Below are 18,332 nucleotides of genomic sequence, written 5' to 3'. Positions count from 1 at the left end.
ATAAAATACAAAAAGATTTTGTTTCTCTAGGCTACGCTTGTAGCCGTGCTACTAATATTTTTGTTTGAGTTTTGCATGCATAGAACCCGCGATCGTCCCCTTGTTCCCCTTTATCCGGAAATTGAGAGGACTCTTTCAAGAAGAAGAGTGGATAATAGATCCTTGGCTTATATCTCTTCAAGTGAAGAAGAAATTCAAGAAGAGCAAGGAATGGGTGAAAATCCTAGAATAGCCTTGAAGGAGCTTGGAGTGCCCGGGGCATATAGGTTTGAGAGTGGAATAGCTCCACCTACTACCCCGGCAAATGACTTCGAAATCCGGCCGGCAATGATCACCTTGATTGAGAGAAGGCAATATAGTGGGGCTAAGAATGAGAGCCCATTGAACCATCTTAAAGAATTTGAAAAATATTGCAACACCATCAAAGTCAATGGGGTCTCTCAAGAATTCATCCGCCTCAAGTTGTTCCCTTTCTCTCTAATAGGAAGATCTTTGGAGTGGCTAGACAAAGAGGTGAAGCCCAACTCCTTGAGAACTTGGGACGATGTTACAAAGGCTTTCTTGTCCCGTTTCTATCCCCAAAAGAAGACGGCGGAGGCAAGAGCCTTGATTCAAGGGTTCAAGCAAAGGCCGAGTGAAAGCCTTTATGAAGCATGGGAGAGATTCAAAGAGTATCAAAGGGAGTGCCCTCACCACGGAATCCCCACATACCAAGTGATCCAAATCTTCTATGGCGGTTTAAGTCCCCAAGGCAAGTCATGCCTTGATGGAGGGGCCGGGGGCCCTATCATGAACAAAACCGAAGTAGAAGTTGTGGACATCATTGAGGACGTGGTGACATATTATCGGGATTGGCAAGATGGGGAGAGGGACTCTTCAAGCAAGCAATCTTCATTGTATTCGGTGAACCATCTCAATGCAATCAACAACCTTTCCTCCCAAATGACAAATTTAGGAAAGGAGGTCACCGCAATCAAAGCTAAGTTGGAGAGCACTTCTACCTCTTCTCAAGCTTCTAATCTTCCCTCCCAATTTAAGGGGAGAGGTACTCCTTCTAACTATCAACCCCCTCCCTCTTCACATAATATGCCTTTAGGTTGCTTGTTTTGTGATGCATGTGGATCGTATGATCATGACTCTAGTGTTTGTCCTAATGAATGTGTTGATGAATTTGACAACAATGAGTGTGAACATGTTAATTTTGTGTCAAACAACAATGTTCAAAGGTTTGATAATCAAAAAGGCCAATGGAATAGGAATTACCAAAACCAAGGCAATTTTGACAACTATAATCATAATGGTGGTTATAGGAACCAAGGGAATCAAGGTTCTCGTGGTAACCATAACCAAGGTTATAGTAGCCAAAATCAAGGCCAAAACTATGGTAATCAAAATCATAATTATGGTAATCAAAACCAAGGTTATGTAAATCATAACCAAGGTGATGGAAATCATAATCATGGTGGTGGTAACCATAATCAAGGTTATGGTTCAAATCAAAATAGGAGTAATTAGAACAATCAAGGAAGGGGAAATTTTCAAAACAATGCTCAAAGAGGTCCCCCACCCGGTTTTGTTCCAAAGACTCAAAATGAAAATTCCTATTCACAACCTTCTTCTCCTAAGACAACCTTGGAAGAGTTGATTGATAATCAAACCAAGATCATTAACACCTATATGGCGGTTAGTGATAAGAAATTCAATGAGATGATGACCCACAATAAGATGCTTGAGACTCAAATTACTCAATTAGCAAGCACTATTAAGGATTTTTCTAGTCCTTCATCTTTGCCTTCCCAAGGTGTTGAGCCAAAGAAACCTGTGTACTCTATTGCCACTAGTGGTGGACATGATTTTGATGAGGGAGTTTCTTGGTAAAAGGAGGAAAGAGATGAGTGTGGTGCTAAGGAGAATGAAGAGGAAATGATTGAGTCTAAGGAATTCTTTTGTGAGGTTGACAAAAGAGAAGAGTGTGTTGATGAAAGGATGAGTGAGATAGAGAGATTTCCCGATCTTCCATATCCCCAAAAATACTTGAGATTCAAAATGGATGAGCAATTTGGGAAATTCCTTGAAGCTTTTAAGGATGTTCATGATTCTACACCCCCTACCGAACCAATTCCCGACATGCCTAAGTACTCCAAGTTTGTTAAGGAGATCTTAGAAGAGAGAGAGGATTTTGATGAGGATAGTTCGGTGGAAGGAGGGAAGTGCTTTAGTGCTCTTATCCATGGTGAACTCCCAAGGAAGATGGAAGATCCGAGGAATTTTTCAATCCCTTGTCAAATTAAGAACATGGTTTTTGAAAATGCCTTGTGTGACCTTGGTGCTAGTGTTAGCATTATGCCTTTCTCGGTTTTCAAGCGGCTTGATCTTGGTGAGCTTCAACCATCCAAGATAACACTTCAATTGGCCGACCGTTCTATTAAGCTTCCTAAGGGAAGAATTGATGATGTCCCCTTAAGGATTGGAGAGTTTGTTTTTCCGGTGGATTTTGTTGTTCTAGAGATTGAGGAGGATGAACATATTCCAATCATCTTAGGGAGGCCTTTCTTAGCTACCTCGGGAGCTTTAATAGATGTCAAAGGAGGTCAAATTACTTTGAGGTGTGGGAATTTAGAAGAGAGTTTTAAGTTGAAACCAATGCATGAGTCTTTGTCTTGTGTCCAAGATATTGCATGTGCTAGTCTTTCTCGTTCCATTGATGGTATGTGTATGATTGATTCTTCTACTAATAATGTTTTTGAGATTGTTGATGATGTTTGTGCAAGTATTAATGATGTTAGTGAAGAGGAATTTGTGATTCAAAAGCCAAGGGATGAGAAAGATATTGGGTTTCCAAATTGGTTCAAGCTTAATCCTCATGAGGAAGAGAAAGCTTCCATGACTAAGGATGTTGAAGTCAAGCCGAAGAAAAAGGCCCGTGACTCGAAGAAAACAAGGAAAAGGAAGAAGTTGAGAAGTGAAAAAGAAGAATTTGAAAAGAATTTTGTGAGAGTTTCATCAAGCAATAATGAGAAGTTGCCCAAGGTTGAAGAAGAATTTGCTCTATCAACCACCTTGAAGAAGGTGGTGTTCTTTGATCCTCCATGATTAGGAGGAAGGGTCGAGCTTAGGACCTTAAGCAAGCGCTTCCCGGGAGGCAACCTGGAGTTTCTAACCTTTCTCTTTGATTTTTGAATTTTCTCATTTTTGTTTCTTTTATTACTTTGTCTTTTCTTTTACTTTTCTCCTTATTTGGATTTTTAGGATGTCCGTTTGTAAGATTGGAATTCAACAAGTATGCATGATGGATGGAAAGTGTTCATGGCACAAATCATATTTTGTTCGATTCTAGTCGAAATTTGAGGTAAAAGGGTAAGAATTTTAGAGAGGTAAGATAGGAATTTCATATTTTGAAAGTTGGAGGAAACTGATACTTAGTGAATTTTTGTGGTGTGTACATGAATTTTCAACTTTGAGGACTTTGAAAATGATTTTAGCTACTGCCTATGTTGTTCCTCATCACCATCGTGATTCATGTGCGCACCCAAATAGGCAGTAAGTATCAAATTTTTGAGAAAAAAAAAGAAGGAAGAAGCACGCACAGGGATGTGCAGCCGCACACGAGGCATGTGCGGGCGCACAGCCTGCGTGTGCGGGCGCACATCAGCTCTGTGCGGCCGCACAGATGCTGGACGTGCCATTTACTTCTTCTTCCTCCTTCTTTCCCTTCATTTCCTTCATTCATCATCTCAAACATCACGAGCATCACCCTTCAAACCCTCTTCTTGTGCGCACTCCTCCACCCTCATTCATCATCCAAAATCACTCAAATCCTCACTAAAATCACTCCATTCTCACTCAAAATCACTCACAAATCTTTCTACACTTCAAATTCCTCACAATTTGACCCAAATTTCACTCACTCTCTCTCCTACTCTTGGTGGCCGAAAATTGGGGGTTTTGTGTGGAGTTGGAATTGCTTGCTCAAAATTGGTTTATCTTGCTTCTTTTATGGTATAATCACTAATCCTTGCTTTAATTTTGCCAATTATATCATAAATTTGCATGAATTACAAATTTGTATGAGCATGAATAGTGTAGTATTGATTTTGTGAGTTTTGATGCTTGTTCTTGATTTTGGTTGTGATTTGGTGATATTTGATGATTGATTTTGCATGACATTGTGTTGTTTGTTGATTTTGTAGCGATTTTCATCAATTTTGGTTGAATTCTTGTGAGTTGAAATTTTGGAAAGTTGGTAGTATGTGGTGATTTCGGTATTGGTCTTGTGTTTGCTCTTGGATTGATTGAAAAGGAGTTTTTCTTGGATCATTGATATTGTTGATTAGTTTGGAATTGGTTTGATTGGAAAGAATTGAGAATTTGGAGTTTGGTGATTTTGGTAGTAAGTGGTGAATTTCGGTGTGGTGCTCTTGGTTCATTGGTTTTGCTACTTGTTGGTTGTTGGTGATCTTCTTAACCTCTCACAATGTCTAAATACCTCAAGAAACTCACCAAAAAGCGAAAAACCGATGTTAGCATCGAGGAACCTCCCTGCCCAAGTACCTCCTCTAGGCCTAGTACATCTTCTAGGCCTAGTACTTCCAACCCATCTTCCACTCAAACACGACCTCCAACCTCTCTTCCAAAAAAGAAAAATTTCACCGATAAACAAAAAGCCTTTTACCAAAATCTGAAAGATGAAAGAACCCTCAAACAAACCTGCCATTACTTTCAACCCGATATGCTGAAGTTGGGGATTGATAATGATGTGCGGTCATTGCTTTTGAATTTGAGATTGGGGACTTTCATCGCCGATGCCTACCGCACCTACAAGGAGCCTACTTTGGAGTTCTTGGCTACCTTGGAGCTTGTACCCGTTGGAGGGGTATATAGGGTGCGTTTCCAGTTGTTCAACCACATCTTTGACCAATCTTTGGAAGAGTTCAACGCCGCTTTGGATTTTGATCCCCATGGGGATATTGTCAACGTTGAACACTTCATCTTCCCGGAGTATGATCAAAACTCATGGTGGGAAGACATCTTCGGTGGTAATGAGTTTATCACCAACAGGGCTAAGATCTCAGACGTGTACCAACCTTGCCTTAGGGTTGTACACCGACTTTTGGGCTATGTTTTGTTCCCCAAGCAAGAAATGGGGAAATTGAGTAAATTGGAGCTCAAGGTCCTTTGGTTATCTACTCGCCCGGAGTTTGTGGGCCGGTTGAACTTGGGTTATATCTTCGCCCAATATTGCTTGGAACTTCGCAAAAGAAGGACGGGAGAGATCCCATGTGGGGGTATGGTAACTAGGCTTTTGACTCACCTTCGCCTCAATGATTATCTCCCATTTTGTAAGGAGATCGGGGATGCAGATTCCATATACCTCGATATGCAATAATTGGGTCAAATCCAATTTATCTCCAAGGGCTTTAGTGAAGGGAGATATGAGTGGCTTAGGGGCAACGAGCATTGGTGCTACTTGCCTAACCCTAGCTTGACTTCTTTGGCTAGGATTGCCGACAATGTGTGGCATGTTCCCAAGTCCTTCCGGCATCCCAACTTTGATTCCGAGGAGGATGAAGAAGAAGATGATGAAGAAGAACAACAAAATCAAGAACAACAACATCAACAACAACAACATTTTTCTCCACAACAACAAGCTCCTCATGAGCAAGAACAAGAGCAAGGGCAACATGCTTTTGCCAATGAAGATTTGAGGGCTCTTAGTGAGCAAATGAGTGGATTGAAAATCCACGTAGATGGCATGTACGATCAAGACTTTGGGGCCCTTTATGACCAAATAAGAGGTATTCAAGAGATGCAACAAGGTATGTTTATACAACAACAACAAATTTACGAGGCGGAAGTTAACCGTGGGAACATTACTCCCCCGGTTAACTATCCGTACTTCCCGCCCCAACAAGGTCCTCTACCTTCGTTTGGGCATCCTTATTGGTCGGGGCCTTCTAACCCCGACACCGAGCGTCACTATTACCCGGACGAGCATGGTAACTATGATTACAAGGCTCCGGGTGGTAGTGACTATAGGGGGGATCCTAACTACCCCCATGTCCATCCCAACCACCCCTTTGAACTCACTTTGCCCGATAGCTTCACCCCTCTTGCTCCTTGGCAACACGATCTTTTCAAGGGGCATTATGGGTGGCCCGAGGGGTACACCGGAGGATGGGAGCCTTAGCCTCATCCCTTCGATGACCCCGAGCGCAACAGAGACCCCGATGGGGCCGGGCCAAGTGGGAGTGGTGGTGGTGATGGTAGTAGTTATTAGTTCCCTTTTAGCTTCTCATGCTTTTTACCTCCATCCCTCATATTTTTGATACTTGCTTTGTTTTGATCGGGATGTTGAGATGTATTTTCTATCTAGCTTGGGGGAACTAGTAACTTGCTCGGTGACCATGTTGTTGTTGTGTACATATCTTAGTTGTTTGCATGTTTATTTTCATTCCTCTTTTTGGTTTCCTCATTTTCTTGATCTCTAGGCTACTTTCCTTGTAGCTAGCTTGTTTGCCCTATTTGCTTGGATGTTTATTGTTTGTGGAGTTGTTTTGCTTGGCATGTTGTTGTTGATGATCCCTTATATCCAAATCCCTCAATACAAATCCCTTAAATCCAAATCTTGTAGTTTAGAGTAGTTCTTTAGTTAGTCTAGACTTTATTTCTTTTATACTTTCTTTTCTTGGGTTCGTTTAGCTTTTCTTTCCTTTAGTTGTATATACTTCTTGCTTTGTTTATTTTCTTTTATTTGTTGTTTTCTTTTATTTGTTTTGAAGTTACTAACCATTTTCTTTGTTCATAGTTTCTTTTATTTCTTTTTCTCACTTGGTTCCTTGATGAGCTTATGGATATGGCATGCTACGAGGTGGTTTATAATCGCTTCCTTATTTTTGCTAAGCTTGGAATCCCAGTGAGACCTTTCTTATTTTTCTCTTTATTTTCCTTCGTTGCATAGGATAGGATTAGTTTAGGAGAAGTTGAATGGTTCGAAGATGGATGCTTGTTAACACGTAATATGTTTGGGATCGGTGACTTTGTTGTTTATCGATCACTTGTTTGTCGATTGGGATTTTTATGTGTTTAACATGCTTTCTAGTTCTTTGCATGCTTTTCTCCTATGTTTTCCTTTTCTATGTCTCCATTCCTTTTCTTTTCCTCTCTTTTATTTTACCTTTTTCTCTTGCTTTCTTTTATTTTTCTTTTTATTTTTGATGTGATTTTGAGGCTTTGTTTTTCATTTCTTTTCTTTTGAGATGAACCTTGTACATTGGACTTGTCTTTTGCATGACTTTCTTCCTAGGTTGTAAAGGTATGCACGGTTTGAGATTATGTTCGGTTGACTCTAGGATAGTGTATGCTAGGGTAGTTGGTTTGAACTAGGAGGATCATGAAGCCGGATTCTACTTGTTTGTGGTATGTTGGTAGTTGCTTCCTATAGTTGATTTGACACCATTGGTGAGTTTTTGCCACAACCTTGTGAGGTTACTCGTTTTTCTAGCCTTCAACATTCCTTGTATGAGCGGCGTGGATCCTTGACTATGCAAACCTATTCTAATAAAGCTTGATTTATGATTCTCAAACACGAGACCGAACTATCTAGGAAGGACAAAAGCACATTTTTCGGGGTGGTATTTTTCATTTTTGTTATATTTTGTTATTTTCTTTTATTTTGGGTTTACATTTGCCTTCTTGCAACCATTTGAGCCTTATCCCTTCTTTTCAAGCCACATCTTTAGTTATTTGACCTTTTGTTTCATTTTCTACCTTTCTTGATTTTTGTGAAGCAATATGATCATTTGAAATGAAGTTTGTGGTGGTTAAGTTGGAATTTTGGTTTTTATGAAAGCAAGTTTGTGATTTCATCCTTTTTGTGAATAATGGCAAATATATTTGGAAGAGCCGTCCTACTTCTCATAAGGCATGGACTAATATATTGCATTTAGTAAAAGCCGTCCGAATTTAGCAAAAGGCAAGGACTTTGCAATTACAATATAAAAACACAAAAAAAATGAATGAAAAGTGAAAAATTCAAAAATATTTTGATGTATTCTTTTCTCCTACTAAGCATTGAGGACAATGCTCCATTTTAGCTTGGGGGAGAAGCGTGTACGCTTTTTGTATATATTTTTGTGAGTATAGCTTCAAGTAAGCTTGGGGGTGTTGTTTTTGTTTGGTAATTTCTTGATTGTGGTGTTAAGGATTGATCACCCTTTTGCTTCACTTTTTAGGAATATCACCAAATTTTTAAATTTTAGCCTACCTTCACCCTTTATGCCTTACGTTACAACCTTTGGGAAAGACCTTTCGACCTAGATAGTTGAGTCACTATTCGGGGGAGGGCATCATGGGTCATTGCCTAAGGAAAGGGGATACATAGTCAAGATTGTCGAGTAGCCTTAAAATATTTCTTTTCCGGTTCCTTCGAGGAATCATTGGGACACTCACTAAAGGGAGATTTGAGCCTAGTGGGAAGAACGCGGTAAGATTGTTTGGGATGAAAGTGAATTGTGATAACTAGTTCCTATGCCTAGCATACCCTATGTTTCAATCAACCTTGGATATCTTGAAATGTGCATACCTTAACTACTTGAGAAAGATTGTCATTCACTTGCTTTATAGTCCTTATGTTGATTCATTTCGTAAAGGTTTGTTTTTATTTCATTTTCTTTCTTTTTCTTTTATGGTTTGCCTCATTGATGTTTGGTGAAGAGTTATGGGTCAAACTCTTAGGATACCCTTACGAGACCTCACTCGTCCTCATAGGCGACTTTGGGGTTTAAAGGGCTTGTTGTAGCTAAAAACAACCGTGATTCCTACGACAATGAGTTTTAGTGTATATTCTTATCTTGAGTCTTTCTTTTTCGTTTTCAATAAAATTTTCATCCTCTCTTTTTCTTGCTTTGTTTTTCTTGAGGACGAGCAAAAGTTTAGCTTGGGGGAATTTGATGAGTGACATTTTTGGCACTCATTTGGTCCCTTTTTGGATGATTTTTATTTCATTTTATCTCTCTTTTCTTTAGTTTTCCTTAGTTTTATTCTTGTTTTCTTCATTTTATGCTTTTTGTAGTTAGTTTCTCTTTTTCATGTCTTTTTCTAGTTTACTTGTTATTTTTTCTTCTTGCTTTTTATCTTTTGCTTGTAGGTGGTAATTGATTGTCCAAGAATTTCCGAGCCTCCTCTCTACGAGTTTTCATTGCTTTTATGCCTAAAGAAGGTGCAAGAAGTTCCAAGTCAAAGGTGGATCCAAGGGGCAAGCTTCAAGGCTTTGTTTATGCCTTCCTCATGGCTTATACTCTTCAAGAAATTCAAGAAAGTTTCTGCCCACTTTGTCCTCCATCATCATCATCCTGGATGCGTGCACCACTTGAGCTAGGACGAAGAGAAGAAGGGGGAAAAACCCAGCAATGTGCGGGCGCACTAAGAGAGTGTGCGGCCGCACATTGGTCGTGTGCGGCCGCACACCAGGTGCGTGCGGGCGCACCTGTCTGGGTGTGTCCCGTGCGCGCCATTCTCCCTCCTCCGAGCGCCCGCACTTACGAGGGTCTATTTTTGGGCGTCGTTACCGACCTCCTCCTTTGTATATATAGTTATTTCTACCTATTTTTAGAGGGGAGTAGTTTTAGTTTTTAGATTGAATTGGATAGTTAGTTTTTGGGAGAATTTTAGAGAGAGAAACTCAAGAACTAGAGAGAGAAACTCATGATTTTTGGTGATTGCTCAAGGATTCCTCATTGTATTTGATCTTTGGATCAAAGTTTTGTAAGGATCTTCTTCTTGATTTCAATACAAGTTTGATTTTAGTTGATTTCATTAGTTTTTCATGTTATTGATGATTGATTTGGTTATTGATTGAATTTTGATTGATTTTGATTGATTGTTGGTTTAATCTTTGATTTCAATTATGTTGATGATGAAATTGATGATTGTTGTAGTTTTGATCTTAATTCCTATGGCTAGTGAGTAGTTTCCTAGCTAGGGAAATGGTGAAGCATGTATGAATGATGGAATAGTGTAATTTGGGGATAATTGATGGAGTTGATGATATGATTAAATTTGGTTGATATTTCATGTGCATGTGTGTGATTAATTGAGGTTTGGCCATCTTTGATTAATACACTAGATTGCATTGTAAGCTTGCTATGATACGGACCATTGATTAGTAAACTTGCAATTTCACGATTGAGGTGCTTTGTGACGTTCCCTAGGTAGTGTTTAGCGTAGTTGACGCTAGTTAGACCTCTAGGTGAACCATCTTAGTATGCTCTTTTGGACACATGATGATTTTCCTTCATATCTCTTGACTTAGTTGGATTAACCTCCCAAATTACCGTTTCCATTATGATTGCATGTGGATCCATTGCCCTAGTGTCTTAGATTGATTTCATATAAGTTTTGCATTACCTAGTTTAGCCTAAGTTCTACCTCAAACCCCTTCTTGACTTCGAAATAGCTTGATTTAGGCATCGTGCATTTGATATCCATTCCCTTGGGTTCGACCTTGACTTACCGCTACGCTAAATAGGGGTTAGTTAAGTTACAAATTTTGTTTGATAGGGTGGGGTGGTAGCCCAACGACCTACCGTTCTCCTTCCCATCAATAGATGATTTCTAAAATCCATCCGAGCATGGCCATGCATTTTAACTGTCTCGCTCTACGAGAGGCCTTGTAAACAACAAAGGCATCTTCCCTATATTTAATAGGAGGATATTTCCAGTCTTGTAATGTAGCTTCTCTTACTGAGAGGACCTAGCCGCCCGAGTGATGCCGTTATAATCCCCTGTTACAGTAGACGTTTGACAATCATCAAAGCGGACTAATACTCAAACAAGAAAGCTCACAATACTCATGGTCGAGGAAAAAGGTTCCGGTAGCAATAATGAGAAGTATAATTATGACGATATTTTTAATCTCTTAAAGTATTCTCATAGGTCGATCTAGTATGATACTAAACCTATACCTGTGCAAATGATTTATGACGATCATGTCCTTGTAGCACAAGAAACGGTGCTATAAATCAAACAACACATTAATCTCAAATGGTCATTAATCGTCCATCGTTTGGATGACCTTGATTAGGGATAATTTTCTATTATAATATTCAATGTTCACTTAATAGGTGTTTCCTTACCAAGACTGGTCTTGATACCCTATTTTGAATATTCCAAGAATCGAATGGACCTTCTGACGTTCTCTTGGCTCTCTAGCCTGAGCAATAGCTCCATTGTTGTCACAATAGAGGTCTATTGGTCCCTCGATGGAGGGTATAACACCAAGTTCACCAATGATCTTGCGAATCCAAACTGCCTCCTTAGTTGCCTCGTTCTGCCAAGTATTCGGCTTCAGTTGTAGAATCTGCAGTTGTGCTTCGCTTAGCACTCTTCCAACTAAACGCTCCTCCATAGAGACAGAATATGTACCCAAACTGTGACTTAAAGTCGTCTCTGTCTGTCTGGAAGCTTGCGTCGGTATAACCTTCAACAACTAATTCATCTCTGCCACCATAGACCAGGAATTTATCCTTGTTCTTTTTCAGGTACTTTAGGATATTCTTGGCCGCAGTCCAATGGGCCTCTCCTGGGTCTGATTGGTATCGGCTTGTGTGCTCAAGGCATACGATACATATGGCCTAGTACATATCATGGCATACATGATCGATCCAATAAGCGAAGCATAGGAAATTTGATTCATCTTTTCTCGCTCATCAGGTGTCTTTGGACACTGATTCTTGCTTAGGGTTATGCCATGCGACATGGGTAGGTGGCCTCTCTTGGCTCCTTCCATGCCGAATCGAGTTAGTACCTTATCAATATAAGTACTTTCACTCAATCCTATCATCCTTTTCGATCTATCTCTATAGATCTTGATGCCTAGTATGTACTGAGCCTTTCCCAAGTCCATTGAAAAACATTTTCCGAGCCAAGCCTTTACAGACTCTAATAATGGAATATTGTTTCCAATGAGTACTATATCATCGACATATAAGACTAGGAAGGCAATGTCACTCCCACTAACCTTCTTGTAAACACAAGATTCATCTGGATTCTTGATAAAACCAAACTTACTAATGGCTTCATCGAATCACAGATTCCCACTTCTGCTTGCTTGCTTTAATCCATAAATGGACTTCTTAAGCTTGCATACCTTTCCAGCGTTGTTTTGGTCGACAAAACCTTCAAGATGTGTCAAATACACAGTTTCTTCCAAAATACCATTTAGGAAGGCGGCTTTGACGTCCATCTGCCATATTTCATAGTTGTAATATGCAGCAATTGCTAGGAGGATCTGAACGGATTTAAGCATTGCGACTGGAGAAAAGGTTACATCGTAATCAGTACCATTAACTTGTATATAACCTTTTGCTACCAATCTAGCTTTGTAAATGAATACATTTCCATCTTTGTTGGTTTTCAACTTGAAAATCCACTTACATCCGATAGGTGTGTAACCTTTGGGTAAATCAACCAAGTCCTAGACTTGATTTTCAAACATGGAATCCATTTCAGATCTCAGGGCCTCTTGCCATTTAGTAGAGTCGGTGCTTCCCATCGCTTGCTTGTAGGTTGTCGGTTCATCTCCATCCATGATCAGGATGTCCTGATTCTCGATTAGTACTAAACCAAGATATCTATCAGGTTGAGATCTCGGCCTTTGAGACCTACGTAGGGTAATGGACTGAGCATTGGTTCGACTTTGCATATTTCGATCACTTTGACTTTTGTCAACAGATGCTGTTTGAGCACTTTGACTGTCATTCTGATTTTGTTGCTCGTCCTCTCGAACTTCGTCGAGTTCGATTTTCCTCCCACTTGTCACTTTAGAAAGATGTTCCTTCTCCAAAAAGACACAATCGCGAGCAATAAACACTTTGTTCTAGAAGTAATACCCTTTGGTTTCTTTTGGGTAGCCCACAAAGTAAACCTTATCAGATTTGGGATGAAGTTTGTCAGAAATCAATTTCTTGGCATATGCTTCGCATCCCCATATCTTTAAAAAAGACAACCCAGGAGGTTTCTTTGTCCATAACTCGTATGGAGTCTTTTCAACAGCTTTCGATGGAGCACGGTTCAGTGTTAGTGCCGCAGTTAAAAGTGTGTGTCCCTAGAAAGTGATAGGAAGATCACTAAGACCCATGGTTGATCGTACCATGTCTAACAGGGTTTGATTTCTTCGTTTGGATACTCCGTTCCATTGTGGAGTTCCTGGAGGTATCAGTTCTGAAAGTATGCCATGATCTTTCAGATGGTCATCGAATTCTTAGCTCAAGTATTCACCCCCTCGATCTGATCGAAGGGCTTTTATTTTCTAGCCAAGGTGATTTTCCACTTCACTCTGAAATTCTTTGAACTTGTCAAACGATTCAGATTTATGCGACATGAGGTAGACATAGCCATATCTACTATAGTCGTCCGTGAAGGTGATGAAATATCGATGTCCATTTCTTATGGTGGAGCTCATTGGTCCACATACATCGGTATGTATTAGGCCCAATAAGTCACCGGCCCTTTCTCCTAATTTGGAGAATGGCTGCTTAATCATCTTGCCTAATACACATCCTTCGCAATTCTCAAAAGATTCTAAATCGAAAGAGTCAAGAACACCTTCTTATAGAAGCTTCTTGATGCGTTTAATGTTAATGTGGCCAAGGCGACAATGCCACAAGTAAGTTTGATTTGACTCCATGGTCTTAGCTCTTTTGGTGGTATTATTCACATTATAAACTTGTTTGTCTAAAGAAAGCACATTAAAACTATTTTCAGAATATGTAATACCATATAAAACATTATCGAGATAAAACAACATTCATTGTCTTTTACTCGGAATTCAAAACCTTTGGCGTCCAACGCCGAAATTGAAATAATGTTTTTGGTAATGTTGGGAACATAGTAACAACTTTCAAGTTCCAAAACAAGCCCAGAGGGAAAAGACAAACTGAGAGTTCCTACGGATACGGCTGCAATTCTGGCTCCATTGCGGACCCGAAGTTCAACCTCTCCCTTCGCTAGCTTCCTAACGTTCCTTAGACCCTGAGAATTGGAACAAAGGTGTGAGCCACATCCGGTATCTAATACCCATGATGTTGAGCTAGTGAAGTTTAAGTCTATAACGAATATACCTGATTCAGAAGCAACAATTCCGTTCTTCTTATCTTCCTTGAATTTGAGGCAATCTCTCTTCCAATGTCCCTCCTTCTTACAATAGAAGCATTCGGAATCAGATTTGGAAGATGCTACCTTTTTCCCCTTGTTGTCCTTGGTAGCTTTCGGCTTAGGCGGAAAGTTCTTTTTACCCTTCCCCTTGAAGCCTTTCTTCTTTTTGCTCGTGCATTTGAACGGCTTGCCCTTCTTGACCATGAGCATATCATGTTTTCCCTCATCCTTTAGCGTTTGCTCGACTTGCTTCAACATACCATGAAGCTCAGTGAGGGTTTTCTCCATGTTGTGCATATTATAGTTCATCTTGAACTTATCATAGCCTTTGTGCAGCGAGTGGAGAATGATGTCAATTGCCATCTCAGTTGAATACCCTTCATCAAGCCTTCCCATGTTCTCAAATAATCCTATCATCTTGAGTACATGTGGGCTGACTGACTCTCCTCTCTTGAGCTTGCTCTCAAGGATCTGTCTGTGGGTTTCAAACCTCTCAGTTCGGGCTTGCTCTTGGAACATATTCTGCAGCTCAGAAATGATCTCAAAAGTTTTCTCCTTCTCAAAGAAAGCCTTTTGAAGCTTGGGAGACATTGTGGCCAACATGATGCATTTGACATCCCGATTGGCACTTTGCCATCGGTTTAGGGCAGCCTGAGTCACCTCCTCATTAGGAGCGTCGGACATTTCCTCATCAAGGACATATTCCTTTTTCTCTTGCATGAGAACAATTCGTAAATTTCTTTGCCAATTAAGAAATTTGGCCCACTCAACTTCTCCTTGTCGAGAATTAAGCGTAATGAAAACTGATTGTTTGAGTTACTTGAAGACATGAATCTACAATTGAAAGAATTTTAATGAAAAAGCATTCATAACACTTAAATAAGATTGAATTTAATCCATGCATATTTCAAACTTATTTAACGTCTTATTTACACATAAAATTGTCCCTATTTTTGTGAAAATAAGTCGATTCCAAGATCCAAGGAAACAAAGAGTGACTAAGCATTCTTTGGCTTGTCTTAGCACTCAATCTCCAAAGGTAAGAAATGCTTTGCTAATGGCTCCAAGCCACTATTGGTTAAATAAATCGTCGATCTAATGCTCTCTCAACAATTTATTCACTTTGCCACGACATGTTAGGAATCCATCACTCATATCGTTGAGTACAACCAAAGCCAACTTGCATACCCGGTATGCCTTATGAATCTAGGGAGTAGTAGTGATGCCTTTCTTTGGCGTAGCCCATCACTACTCTCAATAGGTCGATAAGTGTTGTTTTGGAATGGCAATTTTACTCAATATTTTAGGGACCTAGGGTTTCTATGTTGGTTGATTTAAGTGAACTTAATTAATCATCACAACATTCGAAATCTTAAACATGCATCTAACATATAATTCATATAAATGATCATAAATATGTAAAGCATAAGCATTTGATGCATATTTGGCAACTAGCATGACCCCTTGAATTCTTCAAGTCTTCAAAAGGTCTTCTTTTAAAACTTCATGGATTTGTCTTCCAAGAACCTCCATCTTCAAGACTTGACCAAAATTATGCAACTACTAGTATCTACGATTAGGACTAAGCTAAATATTAAGGTACAAAAATACTTAACGGTACGCAGACCGTATTTAGATTTATAAAAATACATCACGGATCGCAATCCATATTTTCTATCTTAATCGGGCCCCACTAGTTGCAATTTTATTAAATCTGTGAGAGAACATATATTCCATTCATCCATTCACTATTGGTGAATGGCCCATGCATTTTACAACAATAAAACAAGTAACAATGCATAAACACGCGATAACTAGTAACTAATCTAGGTGGTTAATCCAATTAACACGCCTAATTAAAACTAGTCAAAGTTGTTTTAACCGATTATGTAAATAAGCGCAATTAACATTTGAAGCTCCCACTAAATTCCGCATCCAACTTAATACAATTAATTAAGCCCAAAATTTGCCGAAATTAAATTATGCCAACGCCGCTCAAAACTGAGGCCTAGCCTCGAAAATTTTAATTAAAGTACACAAGATTAATTAAAATAAATAAACGGCTAAAATGCAAAAATAACATTGCCTTAAAACCGGGGTATACGTGCTAATAAAGGGGAGGTGCGCATAGTCGTGACTCATGCTAAGAGTCACACCCATAGCTTAGAATACCGCATACGCGTCGACTCTTCTACGGGGCGTGCAAGAACACAAGCCACGAGGCCGCACAAGCTTGCTAGGTATGCACACCATGCCGCAAGCTCGTAGCACATCCTCGCACACCACTGCCGCACCAAGCCACGCACGAGCTCCTGCTCGCACCTGCCATGGCCAGCCTAGCATAGCAGCACGCACAGCGCATAGCACCATGTTGTTGCTGCACTGTGCTGCTGCTTGTTGCTGGCTGGCGCGCCATGCTGCTGGCAGCGAGCAGCAGCCACTTACCTCCCTCACACACACGCACGCACAGCCTGCTGCCCATGCGCACACCTCGCACGCACACACCACTTGAGGTGCCCAGCAGCCTCGACAGCCTCATGTAGGTTGCGTGAGCAGCCCAGCTGGCCGAGAGCTTGCTTGGGGCTCTTAGGCATCGATTTGTATGCTCATGCCTCGGGAAAAATTCCCAATTTTGTGTGACATTCTTAATCAATTCTAAATTAATTTTAGAATAAATTAATTTTGAGGAAAAATGAAAATATAACAAGTCCAACTTAAAAAAATTCATCCAAGTGCATACAGCTTAAATTATTTCCAAGAATCATTCTTTAATAAAATTGGTTTAACTTGGTGCAACAAAATAAGGCAATTTCTCACTATTAATTTAATCAATTTAAATTAATCTTGAGATTTTTACAAAATAAAGGGAGTTTGGAAAAAATGAACATAAGTTCAATAAAGATTCCAACTTTAATACTTGTGAATCCTTGAAAAAATTATATCTTCCAATATGAAGATAAACAAATTTCTATCACAAGATTCAAACTTTATGATTCCAATCAACTTAAAATTGATTAAGTCAACAAAGTTCATCAAAAATTAATGGAATTTAGTAACTTTAAAGTTTCAATCAGATCACTTAACATAATTAAAGATTGAATCTTTAGTACTTAGAAGCCTCAAATAACAACAATTTCACACTTAATGCAATTAATTTGCAATTATGTGAAAAATAAAACCAAGCTTTCAACCACAAATTACTACCAAGTAATCATGCCTAAAAAGGTTTAAAATTGCATATAAAATATGTATTGAACCAATTACATAACCACCATAAATATGCAATTGATTTTCAAGGTTAGAAAGACTTAAAATTTTTCGTCAAAGCGAAAAATCCCTCAAAAAGTGCATTTCTGGTCGTTTTTTGGCTAAAAACAAAGTCCTAAAAGGGTAAAACCATTTCCAGAATTCCTTTTCCACCCAAAATTCACTATTTTTGGGTCGAAATCTGGGTTCGGGAGCTGAAGTCAGCTCTAATACGAGGTTAAAATTAATAAAACGAGCTACTAATCTAATTAGCAACTTAAAACCAGAAAAATTAATCCATAAAACACCTTGAAAAATAATATGATTTTAAAAATAAACGAGCGAGGCTCCGATACCGCTGTTGGGGTTTGGTGAGTCCGACTCACCGCGGAAACAAACCCAAAACCAAGACCGCACTCGCAATAAATAGAACCATAAACATAATTAACCTATTGACAAGATTAAGATAATAATTATATCTTTGACGCGTGCTTCGCCCGACCTCGAGGGGCTCTTACTTCGAAAGCTAGCCTCGAAAATACGACGACCTCCAACGGAAGTCCACCCACAACTCGAACACTAACTAGGTCCAATGCCTTGGAGTTAGCAAGGCCCGACAGAAACCCGAGTAATTGAGTTCAAAGGTTTTCACAAAGGTGATGCCTTTTTCAACTCTTGAGTTCAAAGGTTTTCACTACTAGTGATGCCTTTTTCAACTCTTACTCAAGTGATTTTTCCAATACCCCAACTTGGGTATTTATAGGGAAAATCATGAGTGTGAAAAGCTCTCCCATCAATGTGGGAGAATTTGATTTCCCATTTTATTTTAAAGCAAAAATAAAATTAATAATCAAACTAGTAACAAATCAACAAGTGGCAAGCTTATGTGAGAGATTAGGTGAGGACCATTTGGAAGAGGGGGGAACAAACTTGTT

The 18,332-nt window shown here is 39.5% G+C and overlaps 1 pseudogene; it reads right to left on the bottom strand.

Annotated features, from left to right (window-relative positions):
• Nucleotides 1-602: 602 nt before the first annotated feature.
• Nucleotides 603-701, bottom strand: LOC145587043 (small nucleolar RNA R71; annotated as a pseudogene).
• Between the last annotated feature and the right edge of the window lie 17,631 nt (nt 702-18,332).

This window comes from Chenopodium album, chromosome 16 (genome assembly GCF_948465745.1).
Source record: "Chenopodium album chromosome 16, dcCheAlbu1.1, whole genome shotgun sequence".
In the NCBI taxonomy this organism is placed as follows: Eukaryota; Viridiplantae; Streptophyta; class Magnoliopsida; order Caryophyllales; family Amaranthaceae; genus Chenopodium; species Chenopodium album.
This window is presented reverse-complemented; position numbering and strand designations above follow the sequence as displayed.